The sequence below is a fragment of the Halichoerus grypus genome, chromosome 2 (genome assembly GCF_964656455.1).
Source record: "Halichoerus grypus chromosome 2, mHalGry1.hap1.1, whole genome shotgun sequence".
NCBI classification, from domain to species: Eukaryota; Metazoa; Chordata; class Mammalia; order Carnivora; family Phocidae; genus Halichoerus; species Halichoerus grypus.
The window spans coordinates 101,191,775-101,216,144 of NC_135713.1; the positions used below are offsets into that span (position 1 = coordinate 101,191,775).

At 42.0% G+C, this 24,370-nt stretch overlaps 1 long non-coding RNA gene across 1 annotated transcript in view; it reads left to right on the plus strand.

The window, feature by feature from the left end:
• Positions 1-24,124, plus strand: part of LOC118549834 (uncharacterized) — a 184,009-nt gene extending 159,885 nt beyond the window's left edge. Inside the window, exons 4-8 of the long non-coding RNA XR_013445769.1 lie at positions 873-1,003; positions 5,715-5,773; positions 10,431-10,531; positions 12,784-12,867; positions 23,748-24,124. This is a non-coding gene — a long non-coding RNA (uncharacterized LOC118549834). The remainder of the gene's footprint in view (positions 1-872; positions 1,004-5,714; positions 5,774-10,430; positions 10,532-12,783; positions 12,868-23,747) is intronic.
• Positions 24,125-24,370: the final 246 nt, after the last annotated feature.

Here is a 24,370-nt window from a genome sequence, read left to right on the forward strand (position 1 = left end):
GCAAAAATAATCTTTCCACCAGAATTTATAACCTCTGATTCATTCTCTCACTGTCCAGGAAAGTTGCTCATCGGTCATTCCAATTGGTTTTTAATGCCATACTGCCTCTTCCAGGAGCATCTCCATTTCTTAAAAAAAAAAAAAAAAAAAAAGAATGGACAACCAAAACCCTCGAATAATGAACATCTACTGGCAGGAATTTTATCCATCCTGGTAGAAGCATAAAGGGCTTTTATCTGGTCTTCTCAAATCATCCTACCTGAGAAGACTTGTGAGAGGCCTCTGGTCCTGAGCAAGCAAGGCACACACTTGCTCTGCGTTGCCTTAGGCCCCACCCAATTGCTAGCCGTGCGTGGTACCACACTTCTTAGAAACTTGCTCGAACGGATTCTTCTTATTACAGTTATCCTTAGGGTCTGGGAGCCAGTGCTCTTCTAATTGTCTGGAGTTGTAAGATCTTTGTCCAATTACTGTACACATTAGTTTTAAGAACTTTTTATTGATGGAAAATATGACTCATGGTGGTTTGCTTCAGACTGTGTTGTTTTGAGATCCTGCTACCCAAGGATCTTAATTTTCTCAGGAGCTCTTGGGTTCTAATGGCTTTTTCTGCCATTTAGTCCATAAATAGAAAGCATGTTTACTTTTGCCAGAGAGGATTTTTTGTAATATCAAGAGTTTCAATTCTAGAGAAAGAGGAAGAATTTCATGATAGCCACAAGAAAGGTTCAGAGGAGACATCTTTGAGTGTCTTTGGTGAGACACTGTCTCCCCCCGCCAAGCCAAAACAAGATGAAGAAATCCTTGACCTTAGGTGGGGGGCAGGGGAGGCAAAGAGAAGTCATAACATTTCCCTTGACTTGTCATTCCAGACATCTTGAACAGAGGCCATGAACTGGACAAAGGAAAATGAAGACTGCTATTTGGCCTCCCTTGCCTAAAGCCTGGACTAGATCTACTCAATAGAACTTCTGCCTAAGGAATTCAAAACTGGTGCTAAAAGGTATGTAGGGAAGAAGGGAGAAGAATGGGTACAGTCAAGTCTTGGTCACTCAAGCACTGGCTTTGCAAAGTACTTACTAGATGAATCTCAGTTTCTCCTCAAGTGTGATAGGGGAGAGGAGGAGATTCTCTTGAGGCTATCATGGCTGAAGCTGTCCTTTTAGGGTTAAAGTCAAACGTCACTTTCTCCAGGAAGCTCTTGCACCCTTGAGCAGAAAATCTAATTGCAGTTGTTTAAAGTCTTTGCTAGGAAAGACCTGAGTCCTATGTATTCCTTTTCTGGTGCATAGAAGTCTTATAATTACTTGTGTGTCAATATATTCTCTCTCCCAGAGTGGAAGCTTTTGCAGAAAACAGATTTGGGAAGAATGAAAACTGAGTGCTTAAAAAAAGAGAATCTTAATATATTCAGAGAGTGACCTTTTATTTCAGAAACTATCTGGAGCTCACTAGAGAGACAGCCTACAAAGAATCTAGGCTACATTTTTGGGGTTTGGAGGATGCTCCCTCCTGCAAATAGAGAAGAAGGGATCCCAGAAGTCTTTCTTCCACCCAGGGCAACAAGGGAGGATTTATTGGGATGTTGCTGGTAGGTTTGAGAAGACGGTTTGTGTATTTTGTGTTGTTTTCTTGCTCGATGAGAGCTGGTCCCAGTGTGTGTGTGTGTGTGTGTGTGTGTGTGTGTGTGTGTGTGTGTGTGTGTGTTTGAAGTCTGCACAGGAAGTTTGAGTTATGAGAGTCTCACTGCTAGATGAATTCCAAGGCCCTGTGAGCCTGGGCCAAACCATGGGCCAAGAACTGTGCAGAATGCTGGCCATTGTGTGAAGAAGTGGGGCAGGAGGGAAGGATGTACTGGCCCAGTGGCAAGGAAGCCAATGGTTTGGGGTCTGGGAGGGAGATGGGCAAGGACATTGTGACACAACTATCATTTAGGATTTCCTTAGCTAGCTGTATTTGTCTAACTTCCAAGGTACCTGGCCATGACCCAGTGTGGTAAGAACATTGCTGTGAGAACCTGGACCACAGTCACTGTGGAAAAAGATGTTGCCTCATTGTGGAAAGATTTTTACAATCTGCAATTTGCTATAGGCCAGCAGTCCTCCCACTGACAGCCTTGAAAAAAAATTAAAAATAAATTTAGAGTTTATGCATAATAAAAACTTTATGTGCCATAAAAATTGTTTCTCTGGGACTGCATTAGGATCCTTGTCTGAGCCACATCTTCTGGAGCTTGTGTTTGGTGATGTGTTGATTTAATTCTCTAATCCATGCCAAATGAAATAAATGTCCCTATTTTTGATCTGGTAACATAGAGTGGATGGCCAAGGGACTTGTGATCAAAGGTTGTACTCCCTCAAGGACCAACAGTTGAATGATCTACTTCAGGATATTAGAGCTTTCAGATTGGTTGGCCGAAGGCAGCCAGGCATATGCTTAACATGTAGTAAAGTAACATTAAAACAAATAATTCTGACTATGCCCAACTAGTCATGCATTGGCTGGAATTACATATACTTTCATTTGAAGTGGGTCAGGGGAACTCAAAATGTTCCATTTGCATCATCTTAGTTTGTTAGGATTACACTGACCAAAATTAATTGGGTTTGGCTCATGCAGTAAGATTAGCTTAATATTTACTCAGTTTTTAAACTCTTCTGGAGAAACCATACTGAACCAATTCAGATCAGATACGCTATGCACCAAGTCTGAAAATTAGCTACTCTCATTGCTTCTGCCTGGCCCAGAATTCTGACAATGTCCGATTCCGGAAGAGTCGAAGCTGTTTGTCCTTTAACACGGCTGTGGCCTCCTCCTGGGCATCTCCGTTAGGGACCCGGTCCTACACGCAGTAGCACTCAGTCTCACCAGCACCTCTGCAAGCTTTCACTCGACTAAGACTCGGCCATTTAATTTAGAGATGTGTTCACATCTCCTCTGACGCCACTGTCTTCATAGCTATGCAGGTATACATGTTTCCTTGCTCATAACTGAATTCCAGAAACTTCTTCAACCACAATACTAAAGGAATTCATATGGTAACAGAAAGCTATCAAACACAGACCAGACTTCTCGACGACAACAACAACAAAAAGGATACATGTCAAATAGGAATAAGTTTTTCTCAAGGGGTTTGGACAAATTTCTTCAGATATTGCGTATTTGAGGAAAAACCCCAAAGGGAAATATATGAACAATCTTTGTATTTCTAAATTTCTAAATTGATGGGTTTCAAGTCTAAAATGAATGATCTCTACACATTAAACAAAGTGGGGAAATCAGAGACCAGAGACCTGCAGAAACGTGTACAATGGGAGCAAGCAGTGTATAAGGGGTCACTGGTCCTAGCCTCATCTATGCAGCCTGGATCCCACTTTCTTCTTATGCACCAGAGTTTATGCATAATAAAAACTCTGGATCCCACTTTCTTCTTATGCACCAGAGTGCATTCTTAAAATCACAAACAATAAGTAGTTCCAGCTTGAGTTTATTTCTTGTCTTTATGTAAGTTACTTATTTTTTTAAATTCCAGTAAACAGAGGATGGATATTACCATAAAAAGCCATTGTCCAGTTTGAAGTGGACATGTTAACATAGAGAAGGGTATTCTCATGCTGTTATTCAATGAACACAAGTGTAGAGTAGAAAAGTCTGATCACAGGGTGGTAAAGAGGAACCTGCTGTTTCAACATTTCTGAACTGACAATGTTTGAAATTTTAATGGCTATAGCCAACATTTTTTTCATTTCTTTTAAGCGGAAAGATCTCTTGCTGTAAATATTTGTCTAACTTATATCCACACACATGCATATACACAGAATCATCATATATATTCAAAGTTTCCATTTTATAGTTTCACCAGTACCATTTTATATGGTACCATTTAAATCCTCAGAAAATGGCAGCATTACAACATAGATTCCTTGAGCATCTTAAAACTGATAGATCACTTTGTGTCAAGATCGTCGCCCAGACACTGCATTCTATAAGGAAGATAATTAACAAATATTGTCAAAGAACTCATCCAGTTTTAAACTAAAATGTTTTCAGAATCTCTCTTTAACTAAATTGCTTTTAAATCAGTACTCCAATATGGGTGAAAGAAATAGAAATCGCTTTTTGTGCAATTACACCTAGCAGACTTGAGTGGACTCCTTTGTACTAACCACTCCCTTTAAAATTGCTATTGTCTTGATTTAAATATAACATTTCTTGTAGGCAGATTAAAAATGAAAGTTATGGTGGCACCTGGGTGGCTCAGTCAGTTAAGTGTCCCACTCATGATTTTGGCTCAGGTCATGATCTCAGGGTGGTGAGTGTGGAACCTGCTTAAGATTCTCTTTCTTCTCTCCCTCTGCCCCTACTCCGCTGCTTCTGCTCTCTCTCTCTCAAAAATTTTTTTAAAAAAAGTTATGGGAAATTTTGAACTCATAAAAGTGGAGAAAATAATATATAAACTTTCACATAGCATCAGTTAGCATCATTTTGGGACAGGGTTGGGATTCAGTAGTTTGTCAGATGATATCTTTTTTTTTTTTTAAAGGTTTTATTTATTTATTTGACACAGAGAGAGAGCACAAGTAGGCAGAGGCAGGCAGAGGGAGAGGGAGAAGTAGGCTCTCCACTGAGCAGGGAGCCCGACGTGGGGCTCGATCCCAGGACCCTGGGATCATGATCTGAGCCAAAGGCAGCCGCTTAACTGACTGAGCCACCCAGGCACCCCTGTCAGATGATATCTTAAAGTGTAAGGCGCTGTATGGCTTACATCATCTACCCATTCTCATGTCAGGATTCTACTACTTTAATGATGGCACAGACACAGAAAAACAATTCTTGACTAAACGAAAGGGTAACTGAGTAAGTTTCAAGTAGGAAGATGGTCAATATAGCAGAAAGGATTCCTGGATTCGTTATTTCGTTCATTTAGCTCGCAATTACTAAGCACTGGCTCCGTGCCCGGCGTCGTCAGGCACTGAGGGCAAAGGTGTCATCACTGGTCTCTCCTTCCCGCCACTGACACTCTCCAGCCCCACCTCACAGCTGACCTTCACCTCTAAAGAACAGAATGGGCTAGAATGGAAAAGATAAATCTGGTTTTGCTTTGATGGGAAACTCAACAGTCAAAAAAAAACCCCCCAAAACCAAAAAAACAACCCCCCCAAAAATACCACAGAAATAAGAAAATTACCCTAGAAACGATTACCGTTTAATGGACGACTTGTGCGTCACAGAGTTTCTGCTGAATTGAGTGCAGCCAGAAACCAGCCTGTATGGATTAGATTCAAGCCCCTCAAATGTTGCAGATGGATAAAGAGAAAAATCTCAAGGGTATCGCTGCCACCTAGACCGTAAGAGCAAAGGAAGGAGGTTTTCACGAAACTTCAGGAGAAAACCTTCTAAGACACATAAAAGAAATATCTGTTTGCTGTTTGTGCTTTCTTTTTAAGAATTTATTTATTTATTTATTTATTTATTTATTTATTTATTTGAGAGAGAGAGAGAGAGAAAATGAGCAGGGGGGAGGGCAGAGGGAGAAGCAGACTCCCCGCTGAGCAGGGAGCCTGACACGGGGATTGACACCAGAGTGACACCGGGCTCGACCCCAGGACCCTGAGATCATGACTTGAGTCGAAGGCCGACGCTCCACCAACTGAGCCACCCAGGCGCCCCTACTGTGTGTGCTTTAAATAAGCAAATTCTGTTTCTATCTTCAGGTGTCTTCAGGGGAAGTGTCTTCTGATCTGCTGAGTGGATGATGAACAACGATGTCACCGTAGGTACAGCAGAGGCTTTAAGAAAGGACTGGTTTTATATGGGGGCAAATCAGGAGATAGAAAGAAAAAAACAGAAAGAAAGAAGGAGGGGAAAAGGAATAATGAAAGAAACTAGAGGGTTCAGACTACGCTGGATGAGTACATAAAGTCCCACCGTTAACTAGAAACGCAGCCCTGAAGGGCAGTGAAGAACGTACACTTGGCAGCGGAAATGCCGGGTTCAAATTCTGCCTCTACCGTTAAGTAGTTGTGTGTTCAGTGAGTAATTTCTCTGTGCCTCAACTTACTCATCTGTATGGTTGGAATAACAACAGTTCTCCATTGCGTGGGCTTGGTGGGAGGATTCTTTACAGTATGAGGGAAGGTCGTACAGTGAGAACCACATGAATGCTTGCTATTATCCACCTGCCCTCCCCTCACAGTTCCTGTTACGAACAGTAATGTATTCTTCTTCCAATCACCTTAGGCTAGGCTCCTGTATGTTTGTTTTTGACAGACCTCCAGATAACTAAATTCTATCCTATTTCCCTTCAAAGGGCCTGATGAACTGGTCAGGAAAGACCTCTGGCCCCTTGTTTCTACAGTCTTTCAACTGTCAGCTAAGAAGAAAACTTATTAAAAGAAATAATATCTGTGTGTATGCGGAGGGGTGGGGGAGAGAGAGACAGACAAGGTTCAAGAGTGAGAACCAGACTTTCTGAAGGTTAGGAAGCAGAACTAGGGCAGAAATAGAAACCACAAGTATGGACGTATTCAAACCAGAATTATATAGGAGCTTAGGAGGAAAGAATATTATGTCCTGTTGTGGTGTATCCACAAGCTGCACTGCTGGGCCAAGCCTGGGGATTCTAAGGATGTTTTCAACCCAGAAATTCCTGTATTTTAGAAGAGCCAATGGACTCTTCTGGTGACAGACAGACCAACTTCCTAAGATAATGGTTCTACTTTCTGTGCTGCAGAGATGTTGAAGCAGGACTGTTTTTCCAGTTTGCTAGGATGCTGTGACAACAGACCACCACAAGTTCCTGAAATGAATCTCAGTTCCCACTCAGGGCAAAGACCTTCCCTAGAGCTATTTAAGGATATCCCTCCTTTTTCATCTCTGTGCGCATTCATGGTTTTTCACTCTGGTCCTTAGAAGAGTGTCTGAGGATTTGTTGCCTTCCACTCTCTAGGAAACCCCTTACCTGTCTCCACTTTCCACTTACCACCTCCACCTGGAAAGATGGGAAGGTGGGCTGTGACCATACTTGTTGGGTATCTTTTTGGTCATCCTTCTAAAAAAAGAAGGGGCCTGATACACCTGAAATAGTGCATTCAACATCATTTGAGCAAAGGGCACCGACACCCATTGTATTGTCCCAACCAGTCCAAGGGAATGGAGAAATTCCACTAAAAGTAAATCAGTTCTCTTGGGTGAGCATGACCCTATCCCAGCACTCTAATTCTGAAATGCAACCACTCTGAATTATATAACCACCTGAGAACTCTGAAGTGTGAAGACAAATCCTTAGATTGTTTTCCTCTAGAAATCTAGGGAAGGAGCTATTGCAGAGACTGGGCATCTGGAGAGGAGGTGCAGTCAAAGGGAAAGAAAAGAGTAGAAGGGGCAAAGTCACAGGGACAGGAAGTAATCCCTTGCCCACGGGACAATGTCTTTAGGGAAAAGCAGGATTCTGTCACTAAGATGTTTGCAAGCTTTCGTTCACAGTTCTCCGTAGCTCAGTTTCTCTATGCAAAATAATAATAACGATGCACATGTCCTAGAGTTGTTGAGAGGATGACATGACAGGACAGAGGACTTTCTAAAATTTTCCACTGAAGTGGGGGGCACCTAAAGGGAGGGTGGTAGGGTGCTTCCTACAGATGTAGCCCTGAGACCTCCTGCAAAAGTATAATTTCCCAGAAAGCAAGTTTTGTTATAAACTGTATGCCTCGTTTGTATTCTACTCAAAATAGAATTCTTCTCTGCAAATCTTTAAGTAAAATTTTGTCTTGAGATGACTAACTATGTTCATCCCACAGCTCCATAGATCCCTTGAGACTCCCTGATGTGAGACTCTTGAACAATGTATGGAAGGCCTCTGGTGCAAAGTTGTTCCTCAACACAGGGCAAACGCCAGTATTTATTACAATTATTATTTTTTAAAAATAGTAGTATTTTATAGCTCTGCCAAGGGACAGACCTGGTGAGTACATGTACATTTTCATCATGAACCCTGAACAAACTGGCTCTGTTTTATAGATGGAGAAATCGGGTCTAAGTCTCAATCCCTTTTTGTCTCTGGTGTTGTGTTTATCCCATTTCACTGAGATTAGCTATTCTTTGTGGCTTTCTTACTGAAATGTAAATTTTGCAGTATGGGCCTAGAGCTTCTGGATGTTTGTTTCTTCCTACAGTTCCTTCATTCATTTATTCACCCGATTAATCAACTACACATTCAGTCAAAAGTAACCAAGCACCTATTTCAGTAAGGCGATGTGAGAGGTATTATCAGAAATACAAATACGAGACAGAGTTCTTGTAACCTAAGACTTCATCATCCAAAGCCTTGTTGATACAAGGTTATGCAGGGAAGCAAGTCATCATAACACAAAAAAAACAAATAAACTGACCATTCACAAAGTGAACTGACCCATTTAGACATTCCTCTTTAATTCAAATATCTACCTCCACTCATAATACCAGTGCCGTAGTCTAATAGTTTTTGATGACTAGTTGAAAATACACTGGGAAAACAATGCAAAAAAAAAGTGCCAAATTACACAGTTAGAAAATATTCAGGATTTTATAACATCATCTCAATTGACATTGAAGGTATAGTCAATCAGGTAGAAAGCTCTGGACAAATTAAAATCTAGCAGGGTTTTATCAGTCAATTATTGAAGAAGAGAACATTGACAAAGGTGATGACATGATGGGCCTTCCAGGGAGAAAACAGTCCTTGGAGAACTGACAAATCTTTTAATGCTCTTGCAAAATTAATCCTCTCTGTGGGCATGTTGAGAAATCCAAACATGAAGTAAAATTAATTGTATTGTGCTATGATACAGTTTTATTAGATAAATTATGCCCCAAATCCCCAACATTAATTCTTTGTCCTAAGATGGAGCACATGGCTATAACGATAATCTAAAGTTTATCAAGTAGAAGGTAATTACGTTTTCTTCATAATATTTTTCACAATTTTTACTTTAAATTTTCAAATTTCCCACCATTTACTATGTCCACCTTTGTCCCTGTTTTAAATGGATTCAGTTTAAGCCTCTTCTGGTACTAATTAACCTCAGATAATGAGAGCCTCTCCTATCTGTTTACATGTTATGTTGAAACAGAACTTCACTGTTTGCAAATACTTTCATAGATCTTGTCTCATTTAACTTTCAGAAGAACCCTATCGTTAATGGATTTTTTTCTCCATATTATGTAAAATAGTGTTTAAGATAGAGTAAGTTGCCAGGATTCTTAACCTCTTAACTTTATTAATAACCACAAAAATCTCATGTTTCCCAGAAATTCTGATCTACCCCATCCCTTAAGCGGGGGGCAAGCCTTTCACTTTTGATTAAGAATCATGAATACTTTAGGGGTGCCTGAGTGGCTCAGTTGGTTAAGCATCCAACTCTTGATTTCAGCTCAGGTCATGATCTCAGGGTCGTGAGATCAAGCCCTACATTGGTCTCTCAGCTCGGCGGGGAGTCTGCTTCTCTCTCTCTCTCCCTCTTTTCCTCTGCCCCTCCCCCTGCTCACAAGCTCTTTAAGTAAATAAATAAATGAAATCTTTAAAATAAAATAGAATCAAGAATACTTTAAAAATGGAGTCTATTTCTGAAGGCACTCAGCAGCTGAGATTTGGTTAAACCCTACCTTCTACAATTGTTGTTACAGAAATAATTTGTGTTTCCAAACACAAAGTTACAATATTGGATATATAGTTAAAATAATCTGAAATCCCAGGTTTCTGGCATGTCTTACTGAGTCGTGTACCCACCCTTTCCCACACTGTGTTGCGAGGCCACAGAGCTGTCAAATAGCCAAGTGGTCCCTTAGGCTTGGGCCTCTGACTCTATCTCAGTTCTCTTCTCACTACAGGTGTCCCCTTCAAGTTCCAAGACATTTAAGAGCTACTATGTGGCCTACATATAGAGTTAACCCATGGCTCCAGCAAGGCATGGAAAACTGAGAGTATGGAGCCTCTTTACATTCCACAGGACTTCAGAAAACTGAAATGGAAATACTCCCATGCATTGGAGTAATTAGACAGAAGTCCCTTGGACTGGTTGTCAAAAGATGGGCATAATTCAGAAGGTGGTAGTGTTTCCAGGCAAGGGAACAGTAAGGCAGAAGAGGAAGGTTTAGGCCACAGTTGTAAGGGTCATGAAAGGCTGTCTAAGGTGTGCAGACTTGCAGTCAGCAGGGTAGAGGCAGGCTGGGAGGACACTTGCTGGCTTTGAGCAGGGGAGTGGAACAATGAAAGCGATCTGAAGCTTCTATGTAGTGGGAAAGGATCCTAAGAGAAAAAGTCTGTATAGAGACACAAGAGAAGATTATGAAAATATGTATAGACTAGAGAGTCTGAGAGCTAGAAGGGCCTCGGGGGTCCTCTACTTGAACATTTTTCCAGCGTATGAATCCTCCTTTACTTTCCCTGATAGGTCATGAAGACCAGAAAAATGGGAGAGCTGAACAGGGATGGATGGTGGAGCAGAAGACCAAGGATGGAATGAGTGCCAGTGTCACCACGAGGAAGAGAGAAGTACCTTCTTTAAAGTTAACAGGCACTATCCTATCCTCTCTTCTTGCTGCCTTTCGAAGCTCTTTGGAAATTTCTAGTCTTCACTAGCTCTTTGGAATTTCTCTCCAGCTTCTCCTTCCTCCCACTGGAGTGGAATCTCTCTATTGTTTGTGGATCTCTGTAGATTTTTGAAGTAGGTGTTATAAATCTACATCATGCTGTCTACTGGCTGAGTGCATCCTGAATCTGGGAATATAACTTGCCAAGTGGTGACTGGGCATTCTTAGGGGAATGCCGGTCAGTTAGGCCCAGGTGTATCATAGTCATGGCCCACTGGGGTTCTGGGAAGGGGCTAATACTGTCTGGTAGCTGACTTGTCCTGAAATGGATAGGGCAGGCCACTGGCATCTGAAAGCCCAAAGATACTCTGGAGTTGTTGCTAAAGATATCCAGAGACTGCTACCTTTGCCTACTTCTGTCACCTGACCTTGCCCAGCAGTTGGCCTTTATCAAGTCTGACTCTTAATTCCAAGAGGTATCATTGCAGCATGTCTAGGCTTCTGCTAATAGAGGACTAAAGTCATGTTTTCTATAATCCGTATTCAAATAGGTTTTAATATTTATTGGATCTTATTGTATGCCAAGGACTAGGAAGACAAAGACAAAATGAGAAGTTTCCTGTTCTGAAAGGACAGAAAAACCAATAGGAAGAGAGACATTCATAAAATAATGACATTAGAACATCACACTGGCTGTAATGAACTATATTTTTTAATGTACATCCTGAGTTCATATCTTTAGGGAAGGCTCCCTAGGTTAAGGGAAATTTGGTTTCTACTTTAATCTATTTTAGTTACTTGCAACTTTCCTTTGAAAAATCCTTGGGCACACTAAATTTGAGTCCAAGAACATTTTTCAGGTCCTTTTTTTTCCCCTTTAAGGTGAATTTTTTTTTTTTTTCTTACAGTGGTAGCCCCTCACAGTGAGGGGCTAGGAGGAGTGGGCAGATAATGTTTCCATTGAATTGCCCATTCCATTTGGGGAGTTATGCAATCAAGGGGGAAAAATGCATTTTCACTCTTGAGGTCCTTTGATCACTTTTGCTCTTACATAACTCCTTAACAGCTGGAGCTGTAAACTTTAAAATTGGCCAGAACATAGCTCATATTGCGAAAGGAAATTCAATCAAAATTTGAAGAGAAACAGCTAGATATTTTAAAACTGATTCCAGTATTTGTGGTCTTTAACATTTAGTGAGTGCTGGTGATGTTCGGGCACATTAAGCAAAACTCCCTGCCCAGACACGTTGCCATCTTGACTGGGACTGCCATCAGCTGGACCTGGCTCAGCAGAACGGGGTACTTTCTTATCTTTCTTCCCATCACCAAGCTCCTGTCTGCAGCAGCTCCTCTGCCCACAGACACCCAAAGGAATGCTTGGTCTACTGTGGGGCTGCCAGGAGTAGATGCATATCAATCTACCTACTCCTCCTCTGGCAGCCTCCAGGTGCTCATTGGCTGGCTTGGAAAATACCTCTGTTCCTTTCAACAATATCACTTCCTTCACCTACCTTGCGAAGGTATCCTCCACTACGTAGTTCTCAAGTAGGCCCCCTTCCTTCCTGATCTTCCTAACTCTCTTCTACCAACCTCTTTTTTTTTTTTTTTTTTAAGATTTTATTTATTTGTGAGAGAGAGAGTGAGAGAGAACATGAGCAGAGGGAGGGATGGGGGAGGAGGGAGAAGCAGACACCCCGCTGAGCAGGGGCTCAGATCCCAGGACCCTGGGATCATGACCTGAGCTGAAGGCAGGCGCTTAACCCACTGGGCCACCCAGGTGCCCTTCTACTGCTTCTTCTTCCCCCTCCATCCCTTCCTCCGTCATCTTCTTTTATAAGTTTCGGATATGAGCTTGTTATCCACTCAAGTGAAAATAAATCTGTACAAAACCATGTTTGTTGCTACAACTTTCACATCGCAATGAAAAATAGTCAACTCAATTAAAACCCACTACTTCAGAATCAATAGGTTCTTCAAAGCTGCATTAACACTTAAATATGGTCAACACCAAATGCAGAAATGGATCTGGGAAAAAGATTATTAAACTTCTAACTTGCTTAAATAAAATTAAAGAAAGGCAAAATTGTGTTTGTCATAGTGAAGCAATCCACTGGAATCACTTATACTCGATAATCATGAAAAATTCAGAGTTCTGAGGTTACAAGAGACCCAGGCATCTAAGTTCTTCCTGTTTTCTGTTCTTTCCTCTCATAGAACTGTGGATGTGTGGAATTATACCATCAGCAGCAATTGTTGCCTTAAGAGAGACTCCACGGGGCACCTGGGTGGCGCAGTTGGGTAAGCAGCCGACTCTTGGTTTTGGCTCAGGTCATGATCTCAGGATCATGAGATTGAGCCCCGTGTGGGGCTCTGCACTCAGCGTGGAGTCTGCTTGTCCCTCTCCCTCTGCCTTCTGCCTGCTCCCCACTCTCTCTCTAAAATAAATAAATAAAATCTTAAAAAAAGAGAGAGAGACTCCAAATCTGTATCTCCAGGAATGGCAGGTTGCAAGTGAGGAAGGTGACACATGTCACCTTGATATACTCAGATATGGTTGCTACCAGTTCAGGAGCCTCTGCTGGGAGGTACTGCAGGATGGCTGCTCCGTCATCGCTCCTCATACAAGTCCTTGGTTTTCAGGGGTCAATGAGTACTTCATACAGGGAATGCAACATGGCCCTCTTAAGCAGAAGCTACCTTTGTCTGGAACTGAATGCCTCCCTAGCCTTGCCACTGACCATTCTGAACTCTGCTCGTTTCCTATTCCTTTGCTGCACCATGATTCAAACTGCTTCCCCTCTGTTTTGAAGCAAAGCCATGGCTCTTATTATTCTAAAGCTTTCAGTTTTGCCTGCTGCTTCTTCTGGTTCCTATCTCTCTTTTCCCTTCCTTCTGTGCCCTTGAAGACACATTTCAGACCCACTTGGGGTGCCTGGGTGGCCCAGCCCGTTAAGCTGCGGACTCTTGATTTTGGCTCAAATCATGACCTTGAGGTCGTGAAATTGAGCCCCACGTCAGGCTCCATGCTCAGTGGGGAGTCTGCTTGTCTCCCTCTCTCTCTGCCCCACTTATACAAATGAATATGCTTGCACTCACTCTCTCTCTCTCTCAAATAAATAAATAAATAAAATCTTTAAAAAAAAAAAGACACACTTATGCCTGGGCTATGGCCACGGTTCCTGATTGCAGAACAGTACTTTGAGGCCTGATTTCCACTTATTTCAGAATGTGGAAGCGGCTCATTATGAGAAATGCCCCCAGGCACGGGGGCCATCAGGGAGCGCTGGACCTTCAGAGTACTGTGAGTCACTCTGATAGCTTTTCACGCATCAGGCCAGCCTTCTGGAAGCATCTGGAGAGGATTTTCAGGGAGGAAGAGATAGGATCTCTCAGGCATTCAGCAAGGGTTTTTTTAATCCATAGTTTTTGAAGACATTTGATGAAATCAAAGGATAAGTGGAACTAGAGTTTTGTGTTTGTTTTTTAGTCCAAATGACATGTGTGTTGCTTATCCTAGTGTCATGAACTGCTCATTTCTTAATGGTTGAAGATGACCTATTTTTGGCTATCCTTTTCTTTCTACAGCCATGTTGCACTGCCAAGCATAAGTATGTTAACCAGGCAGACACTGGGGTAGAAAAATAACTCACAAGTCAAGAAATAAGCTCTTCATGAGCTTTACACGGGCAGGTGTTCATTACTATTAAATCCGAATAGTAAAGATGCTGATGATGGTGACAAAGATGATGGTACTTCTCACAATGTGGCACATGGTGTGGATTTGGGAGCTGATGATTGACATGGCTGGCCAGCAGGCTGCGAGCAAATGCAGGGCTTCTGCTGGCCACTGTCCCCCCACAATTGTCCTACTCAGTCTAGCTATGACTCATTGCCAGAAGTGGGCTGTTATGTCATGAAGTTTGCTGACACTGTTAGAATTTCAATCGTGACCATGCAACTTTTTCTCAGGGGAAGCATTTTTGGCTAAAGTAATAAAGAACTCATGTGTTTCAAAAGGAAGGGGTGTGTGTCTACCTGTGTCACCTACTGGAGAGTTGATGCTTATAGGAATCTTTGCCAAATAGGATTTCCTTGAAACTTTCTTTTTGTTTGAAGGTTGTTTTGTTTTGTTTTGTTTTTGTTTTTGTCTTTCCCCACTTGAAAGAATCCAAGAAAGCACTTGATGGGAAGTGAGATTTTTAGTATTTTCCATGCTTTACCTTTGTTTTCTTTTAAACAACTTCCTTTCTAATGATGATCATAAATAGCTGATACTCATTGAGTTCTTGTGTCCATGTTGTATACTTAATCCTCATGAAACCTTATGCTACAATGCTCCTACCCCCATTTTATAGACAAGTAAATGGAGTCACTGATAATTTTAATAATGTGCCCAAGGTCATACAGGTAATAAATGGTATATACAGATTTAGACCCAGGCATTCTGACTTTAAACCAAGCTCATATCATGATGTTATATTGCCTCCTTTGTTGGAGTTACCAGTAACTGTCATTTATTCAACAAAGATTTATGGAGCTCTTGCTATGTGCTAGGTTCTGAATTAGGCACTGAGCAGACTGAAACAAGCAAAACAAATACAGTCATAGTCATCATGAAACTTAGCATCTAGCGAAAGCGATCAATACAAAATTAGTCACTAAACAAATAATTACATAATTAAAAACTATTATACACCTGGGGGCCTATTAGCTCTGTGAATAAGCAACATTTAAGGTGAGATGTGAAATAGTATGAGATCGAAAGATGAAGCAAGGGTGGGTGGGAAAGGGGTCAGAAGGAGGGAGCATGTGTCGACCACAAAGGCTGGTGATTTCCATGTTCCAGTGAATACACAGTGACCTCGTGTGACACACAATTTCTTTCATGAACACTTTTTTTAAAGTACAGAATAAAATTTGAATTTGTTTAGATACACAAGTGGTCATAATTAGACCATATTCTAGCTGGGGATCCAGGTGCTTCGTTGTAAGACCGAGAACAGGATGTTAGGATGATGGAACACGTCAAGTAAGAACTGGAATGAATCTGAGGAGGGAGCCCGTGGAGGCCAGAGTGACTGTGCCCAAGGGAAAAAGACCCAGGGAGAGATGGTGAGCTGCAGAGGCGCAAAGACCTGGTCACAGTAAAAGTAACTATGTTTTCCTTTCTTCCCCTCTGCATCAGAACTACAAGGTATGATTATTATATTTCCAAGTAATGCACAGAAATAAAATATTAAATGAATTATAATGAATTAAATGAATTATAAAGCCAATTAATGAAACTTTGTGGAATATACCAATTAATGGAATGGACAGCAATGCTAGATGTCGACTCAAATATGCAGAGGAATTTAGTATATCCCAAAGACAGCATTTGCAATCAATGAAGAAAAGACGGTCCTGGGACACCTGACCATCCATTTAGTAATAAGGAAGCCAGATTCCGAATTCTTTCCTTACATCAAAATAAACTCCAGATAGAAGAATGTGAATATATTTTAAGTGATACAGACACTAGAAGAAGACATGCTTGAATATTTTTATCATTTTTAGTGGGAAAGGCCTTTATTAGCATTTCAGGCCATTTATATATTTCAGATTTGTATGGCTGCGGAGCTTGGCTAGAAGTTACAGAGGCCTGTCCACAAGACTGCCTCGTACCAGCCACACTCTTGTGGGTCCCAGAAAGGACGGTTCGACTTCTTTGAGCTCTATTACATCTTTACTTTTGCTTCCTTTGATTGAAAGCCCCCATCTACCAATAAAGCTATAGCATGTAGAAATATCAGAAACCACAGTTAAAATTAGACTCTATAAAAATTTGAAACTTCTGTACAGCAAAAATCATTATAAGCAAATATTTTAGGGCCTCCTAAAAGGAAGCAATGAAGCATGATTCTCCTCTGAATTAGCAGTGGTGGTTCTGCCCTTTATAGAAAGGCTCCTAACTAACCCTTTGAATTCAGGATGTCCATGGACTCGGGTGGCAAAAAAATTATGGCTCATTTTCTCCAACCTCCAACAGTTCTAAGACTTGGCATATCTTTCAAGTATGAATTAAGTCAATAAACTAAGTTAGTGTTAGCATTACCTGTGACTTCACCACTAATAGAAATCAGATATTTTTATATTATGTCAGAGTTATTGCAGCTAGTTAGCCTTACCACTAAATTCTAAATTTATGGTAGTTATCAGACCCATTGCTAGAGCTTCCTATTTGATGAGGTAAGAAAGACATGTGTATGTGTATTTCTGTATCTCAAATTTGTTTCTAGAAACTATTTTGAGAAGCATAATTTATATAGCTGGTTTCTTTTGTAATCTTATGTATTTTGTTTTATGCATTTAAAATAATCTGAAGGGAGGTCCACAGGCTTCCAAAGATTGTCCAGGAGGTCTGTGTCATGGAAAAGGTTAAGAACCCTGCCTTAAGGTGATGATTTGCACGGGGCAGTTGTCACACATACATATTCTTAATGGGCAGCACCCCCACCCGAAGCTCCACACTCACTGTTAGCACCACACACAGCGCAGCTTAACTGGATCTCTGGAGGTGAGCCCAGCAAGCAGAGAGGATGCTAGGGGTCCTGGGCTCCTAGCTCCCAGGTATCGGTCTTGCTCCAGCTTAGAAGATCCAGGTCCCACAGCTGAAGCTCTTCAGTGACTTCTTACCCTTAGAGACTAGTACTGAATCATGGGCTGACAGCCTTAATATACCAAAAGCCTTAGAAATCAGTAAGAAAAACACTCCCTTATCAGATAAATAAAATATAAATAGACAATTAAAATGACTAAGGGGGAAAAGTATTTGGCTCCCCTATCAGTCAAAGAATTGCAAACAAAAGCAAGATTTTTAAAATGCTTATCAATTTGACAAAGTTTAAAAAAGTGATAACAGTCGGATAAAGATATGGAGAGGTAAACAACCATGCCTTGTTAGTGGGAATGTAAATTACTATACTTATTTTTTGGCAAGTGGAGCTTAGCAATATTTATTAAAAATGTTATTTATGCGTCTCCTCACCCCAGTAATCTCCCTCTTAAGAATTTACCCTCAGGAACTTATCATAAATACATAAACAAATACATGTTCTAGAACATTTATTACTCTTTTGTTTATAGTAGCCAAAAAATGTGGAGGCTGCCTTGATCTGTTCCATGTTGCGGTAGGGTAATTCATCAGGATATTTTGCTTTGTCTTCCCTGTATGTTACCACCAATTCCAAGAAAGTGCTCAGGCTTCCTTCCCTTCAGGGAAGTGTGCGTTGTAGAGCAAGAAGCAGAAGTTGCCACCTGAGAAGGTCTTTCCTGGCTTTTGGTTTTTGGAGAGTGAGTTCATTTTCAAGGGGTTAAGCCAGGGAAGAGAAAAGTGACACAGAATCAGACAGGCTGAAGGGAGGAGGTCCTCAGAGAGGAGACAGGGCTCTGGGGGCCCCTTGTATTGTGAGGATCTGTGCTCTGTTCCTGCACTTTGTCCAGGGGTGAGAAGGAATGGAGGCACCTAAGGGATGCTCAGCCTGAGCCATCAGACCCTGCCGACTGTAGCAACAATGACCAGCTCTAAGTACCAAGGTCGCCAGACTTCAGAAAGCATTCAGACAGCACGGGTTTGCATCTCCACAGTACCTCGAGTGGGTTAATAAATCAGGGAGATTTCTCTGTATATATAAGACCCCTTATGTGTTGGGGTGCAGGGGGTAGAGTGGGAAGGGAGGGAAGTGTCCGTGGTGACTGCCCATGAATGCCCCCCACCCACCCCACCGTCTGGGTGGAAGTGGAGAGTAGGATTTAATTTTATTTAAAGAAGTAACCACATTTCCCAGCTTTCCACCTAATACACCTCAGTCTTCTTACTTGCCAAATCAGCTGCGATGTATTTACTACTGACTAAATCTGTTTTCTGATGACTGTGTGGTGAGAGTGCTCATAGGGGTCAGAAAGCCATGGCTGTCCCCTGAGCCCCACGGTTTCATGCCAACTGGCAGAGAGCGGATAACTCTCCATAAAGGCGTTCACGTTCAGTGAGACTAGAAACAGGTAAAAATGGTGCACGGGTGTGGCAGTCACAGAAGCCACATGCAAACTTAAGGGAAACCGAGGGCAAACTGCTATATGGTTCTAAAGAACAAGTTCTAGAGCACCAAGAACAAAGGGAAACACCTTATGAATTTAGGGAACAGGAGGTCTATGGAAGCTCTTTATCCATTTTCCACTCAGGAGGTAGATAAGGGGTTGGAACCTGTTTCAATCCAGTCCCCCTGGGTGAGCGTCTTGGGCTGCCATGGGTTGCAGTTGGATGTTCCAGAAGAGCTGAGGAAGTGCAAAGAGCTTCTACATCTTTCAAAGCAATGGGGGAAGAATTTGTCCCTTAGGAGTCTGGACAAGGCTTAGGTCAACGAGTAGAGGGTCATCAAGCCTTAAAATCAGGAGAGAGTATGCTCTGTTGACACAGCTTTCTGATGCAGGGTTTAGAACTTCAGACCAGAAAATCTTTATGGCTCTGGTTCACTAACTGGCTTTCTGCAGTAACTCTGAATTCAAACCTGATTTACCTTTGCAAACTAAGACTGGTCACACACAGCCACACCTAGAACTGAAAGTCAGGTTACAGGAAAACCTAGTCAAAATATAAAGGGTAACTAACAGTGTGCTTTTATTTCTTGGTTTGGGGCTAAAGTGAGTGAAATCAGTAATTGCTTTGTTTCTTTACTTCCTATCTACTTCCACCTATGAGGGAACCTGAATGGGCAAAACAGGCTTATCTCAGGGTAGAGGAAAAGCCCTCAGAGACAAGCTGACCTCTATCCTGGGGTCGTGCATGGATCCAGAGTACGCTGATTTGGTGTTAACCCAAGCCCTTATGCTTCCCGTCCAGGGTGCCTCTGACGGTGCGGACATATTTATCACCTCATTCTGAGCACTGAGCTTGGGACCGAGATACCCAGAGGTCTCAAGAGTAACCTCATCCTTACGCCTGTGTGAAATAGTTTGGTCATCTTCTGTATTTTCTATAGACTAAAAATGCTAGAAGCCACACCCTAGGTAAAGTGTTGGCACAAGATACGTGTTAGTGAGTTGTGGAGATGATGTGATTATACCTTGACTAGTTTCCTACAGGCATCTATGTCCTTCTTACCCCAACAAAAGCCCAGTAGGACAACATCAGGCCTCTACTCTAGCTATAATGTTCCCTACGGACTTATGGCTAATACAAATCAAAGAAAATTAGGTTCCTCTTTTTCTTCCCACAAAACAGTTTCAATACTCTGATAAGGCAGGCACCACAAAACTTCCTGAGAAATGCCATGTGCCCAATAAGCTCTCAAGAGATGAACTCGGTCGACGAGCGCTTCATAAAGACTGGCAGACTGATGATCAGTTCAGGGCATATGGCCATTCTCCTCACATGGTAATTAAACATTCTTTTGATCTGAAGAGAGGAGAAGGGCAAAAAGATTACATACACGAACTCTTGGTCAACTGCAAGAACCCAGGTGACGTGTACAAATACAGCCTTACACCGCAAATGTCGTAAGAGCGCTTTGTTCGGCCCTTTGTCTCAGGTGCTGGACATTTGTTTGGATTTGTTGAATGCAGCGGTCACTGCAGCAATTCCGTTAAAAATCTGCATTATATCTTTAGCAGAGAAGAGGACTGTGATGTATGTATTATTACGTGTATTAATTCATTTAGTTCTGTCATCAAGCCCGTAAGTTTTTAATCTAGCTTGATGACCCATAAGCTTGCCCTGGGTCACATGGCCAGTGAGCAGGAGAGGTAAGGATCAGGCCCACGTCAGTCTGACACCAGACCCACAAACTTTTTAAAAACCACAATTTGCTAATATCTTCCATGTTGAGTGCCTTCATTTGCTTTTGGGTCCTAGTTTCTGTAGCTTCCCTTCCCCAAGCTGTCCCTTGACAAAAAAATGGAAACAGCCTTCAAAAGTAAGTGAACCATGGTAACTGCTATGCCTGTTCATTTTTTATACTTGAACCATTAAAAAAAAAATACATCGGGACAGGCTCTAACTGAATAGAAATGGCCTGTCCAGAATGTGAGGGGGGATGTGAGGGTTTCGGGCCATGGACTGAGAGGCCTATCACAGGCCTTTTAATAGAAGCATGCCTGTTAATCTGTGGCATGTCAGAGCCTGAACACCCGTGTGTGATGTGCCTATCACTTTACTGAAAGGAATCCCACATGCCCATCCCTGGAAGGGTGACAAGAGCCCCTGCAGCGCCGAGCTGGGTGCCAGCCCCCAGACACCAAGGCCAGTCCTCCCAAGGGAGAGGGTGACAGAAGGACAACGGCATGATGGGGTGCTGGCAGTGTGTGTGAGATCTGACACTGTCACGGAGTTATGCATGGAATCCGCAAAACGCGGCCTCCTTCATGTTCCTTTCTTGTGTTGCCTGAGGACATCTGCCCCAGAGCAGAGTCCTTAATAAATGTTGACACTTGTGATCAGGACTTACATAACAGCACGCTGCATGTGTGCTGCCCAGGCTATAAAAACAGACGTAATATAATAATATATTGGAGAGGATGTTTGGCTTTAGCAGAACATAGCCTCATAGAAATGGCTCATAAAATGTTAGGGCTAGGAGGAATATTACAGACCATAGACACTGCAACTCCTTCATTTATAGATGATAAAGCAAGTTCTAAAACGTATTGACTCCTCTAAGGTTATATATATTTATTTAATATAAATTGTACATAAACGTAAATTGAAAAAGCATATTGGGAAGAGCAATATGTTTAGATTGCTCTTATCTATCTCAATATCTTAGATCTTGTTTTGGAGGTAGGATCAAATGTCAGGTTTGAGGTCCACCAATGCAGACTTCCTACTCCAGTGAGGATGTTACAGGAAGAGAGTGTAATCTGGGCCCTGGGAGCATTTCCTGCAAGGTAGCCCTTAGCTAAACTGTGCCTGGAGCACATAAGCGTCAACAAATATTGATCATCGTTATTATTATTCCTAAGAGTGGCTTGAGACTAATGTTAATCCAAACATTTTTTATGTAATACCTCTGATTTGTAAAACATGTTTAAGCACATTTCCCCAAAACATATATTTGTATTTACATTTAAATTGTAGAATGAACTACTTGATGTATTATTTATATTATAAAAATGCATGAAATAGAATAAAAAAGATAAAATAAAAATTCAATAGATTTGCATACGTGGGGTTCATTTTACCCATCTGTGCCTTTTTTTTGTATGTTCCATTTTTCCATAATAAAAAAGGAAATGGGAAGAAAAATATTAAAAACAAGCATTTTCTATTTCTTCTTAGGGACTGTCTTGTGGTACATCCTTCGTGTTCTACCTTGAAAGTAGAGAGTTCAGTTACTCGCTTAATACGTCTTCTCTGACTCATTGTGGAGGACTCTTCTTTTTTTTTATTTATAGATTTTGTTTATTTATTTGTCAGAGAGAGATAGCAAGAGGGAGAGAGAAAGAGAGAGCGCACAAGCAGGGGGAGCGGCAGGCAGAGAGAGAGGGAGGAGCAGGCTCCCTACTGAGCAAGGAGCCCAATGCAGGGCTAGAACCCAGGGTCCTGGGATCATGACTGGAGCCGAAGGCAGACACCCAACCAACTGAGCCACCCAGGTGCCCACAGAGGGCTCTTTCCTAAGAATCCAAAGGTGGCTGCACTCTTGGCTTTCCAGGGGAGTGTTGTGTGGCAGCAGACGGGCTGCAGATTACCTTCAGAGATGAGGTCTGCAAGAAGAGAGGATGGCCATGCTAATCTGTGCATCCATGGTGTGGGGAACTAGTAGGAGATGTGCTCTGAGCTCTGCCATCATTTCAATCCCTTCTCTTTCCTTCCTGAGACCCAACCAATCACTGAGTTCAACTGATTTTTCTAAAGTCAACCACATATTATCGGGTATATGTAGGCGCTAAATGGTGTTACAAAAGGGATATGGTGGCATTTTCATCTCATCCCCTGATAGGACATAAATTAAAAAAGGAACAACAACCAACAAGCAGAGAGAATCATGAGAATCCTTCATCAAGTCCCCGGCAGCCGGAACAAAAGACAGCTTTGACCAAGGAACACAAACATGCTGTGGGACTTCAGGATCCCACACTCATGACCAGAGTTTGCAGACGATCCGGAGAAACTATGTGGGGAGAGGGAATTCAACTAATGAACCATTAAATGTTTTTTTTAAAGGACAAAATAACTCTTAGAGATAAGGTGTCTAAAGCAAGGAACAAATATCCCTGCTGAGACCCGATCGGAGCCAAGGGCATCCAGAGCAGAGGCAGGACTGGGTGAGGTCAGAACATGTTCTCTGAATTCCACTGGCTGAGAGTGGCTGTCTGCTCTCAGGTTAGGATGAACTGGTACCTGGTCTCAGCATTAGTGTGTATCCTTTGGAGGTCATTGTTCCCAGGTACAGATAAGGAAATATCTGATATTTAAAGAAACCGTGGTTTCGGCCCTTTTTACCATACCGTCCTGTTACCTTCATAAAATTCTGAGTTAAAGTTCTCCTTGGGTGGTTGGTTGGTTGGTTGGTTATTTATTTATTTATTTATTTATTTATAAAGATTTTATTTGACACAGAGAGAGGGAGAGAGCAAGCACAAGCAGGGGGAGCAGCAGACAGAGGGAGAAGCAGACTCCCCGCTGAGCAGAGAGCATGACATGGGGCTCGATCCCAGGACCCTGAGATCATGACCTGAGCTGAAGGCAGATACCTAAATGTTCTCCTTGGGTTTTATTTTCTATGGGTAGATCTGGCAATCACTACCTGCTTTTTAGAATCAAGATTCTAGTGGCTGGAGGGGGCAGAATACTGCAATACACTCTGGGCTCACTCATCTGCATATTCCAAGTACCTAACACACTACCTGGCATACATCAAGGTGCTCACTTTTGTGTGTTGAACTTTTGAGTCGATCCAACCAGTTCTTGGCAACTTCTCTACTCTCCTGCGGCTTTCCCACTCCTGGCATGTGAGTCTTAGCGGCCCCTGAAGCTATCAGGCTTATTCTTATTACTTCATGCTCTTGCTTCAGTCTGGACCGATGTGCCTTCCACCCCCGCCATTCCCCAAACAACCTTCCTAAAAATCCTTGCTCAGGACTAACGTCCTCCAGTGATCTCTATTGGTGGCTGCTATATTTTGTATCCTTTTTTCTTGTAGGTGTGGTGAACGTGTAGCACCACAGAGCCCCTGCCTGATTTCCTTGTACTGGTTCTCTCATTGTTCTAACTACAGGGACATACAATCCTAAAATTTGTATGGAATCAGAAAAGACCCTGAATTGCCAAGGAAATGTTGAAAAAGAAAAACAAAGCTGGGGGCATCATGTTGCCTGATTTCAAGCTATATTACAAAGCAGTGATGACCAAGACAGCATGGTACTGGCACAAAAACAGACAGATAGACCAATGGAACAGAATAGAGAGCCCAGAAATGGACCCTCAACTCTGTGGTCAAATAATCTTTGACAAAGCAAGAAAAAATATGCAATGGAAAAAAGTCTCTTCAACAAATGGTGCTGGGAAAATTGGACAGCTATATACAGAAGAATGAAACTCGACCATTCTCTAACACCATACACAAAGATAAACTCAAAATGGATGAAAGACCTCAATATGAGACAGGAATCCATCAAAATCCTAGAGGAGAACATAGGCAGTAACCTTTTTGACACGGGCCATAGCAACTTCTTTCAAGATACATCTCCAAAGGCTAGTGAAACAAAAGCAAAACTTTTGGGACTTCATCAAGATAAAAAGCTTCTGCACAACAAAGGAAACAGT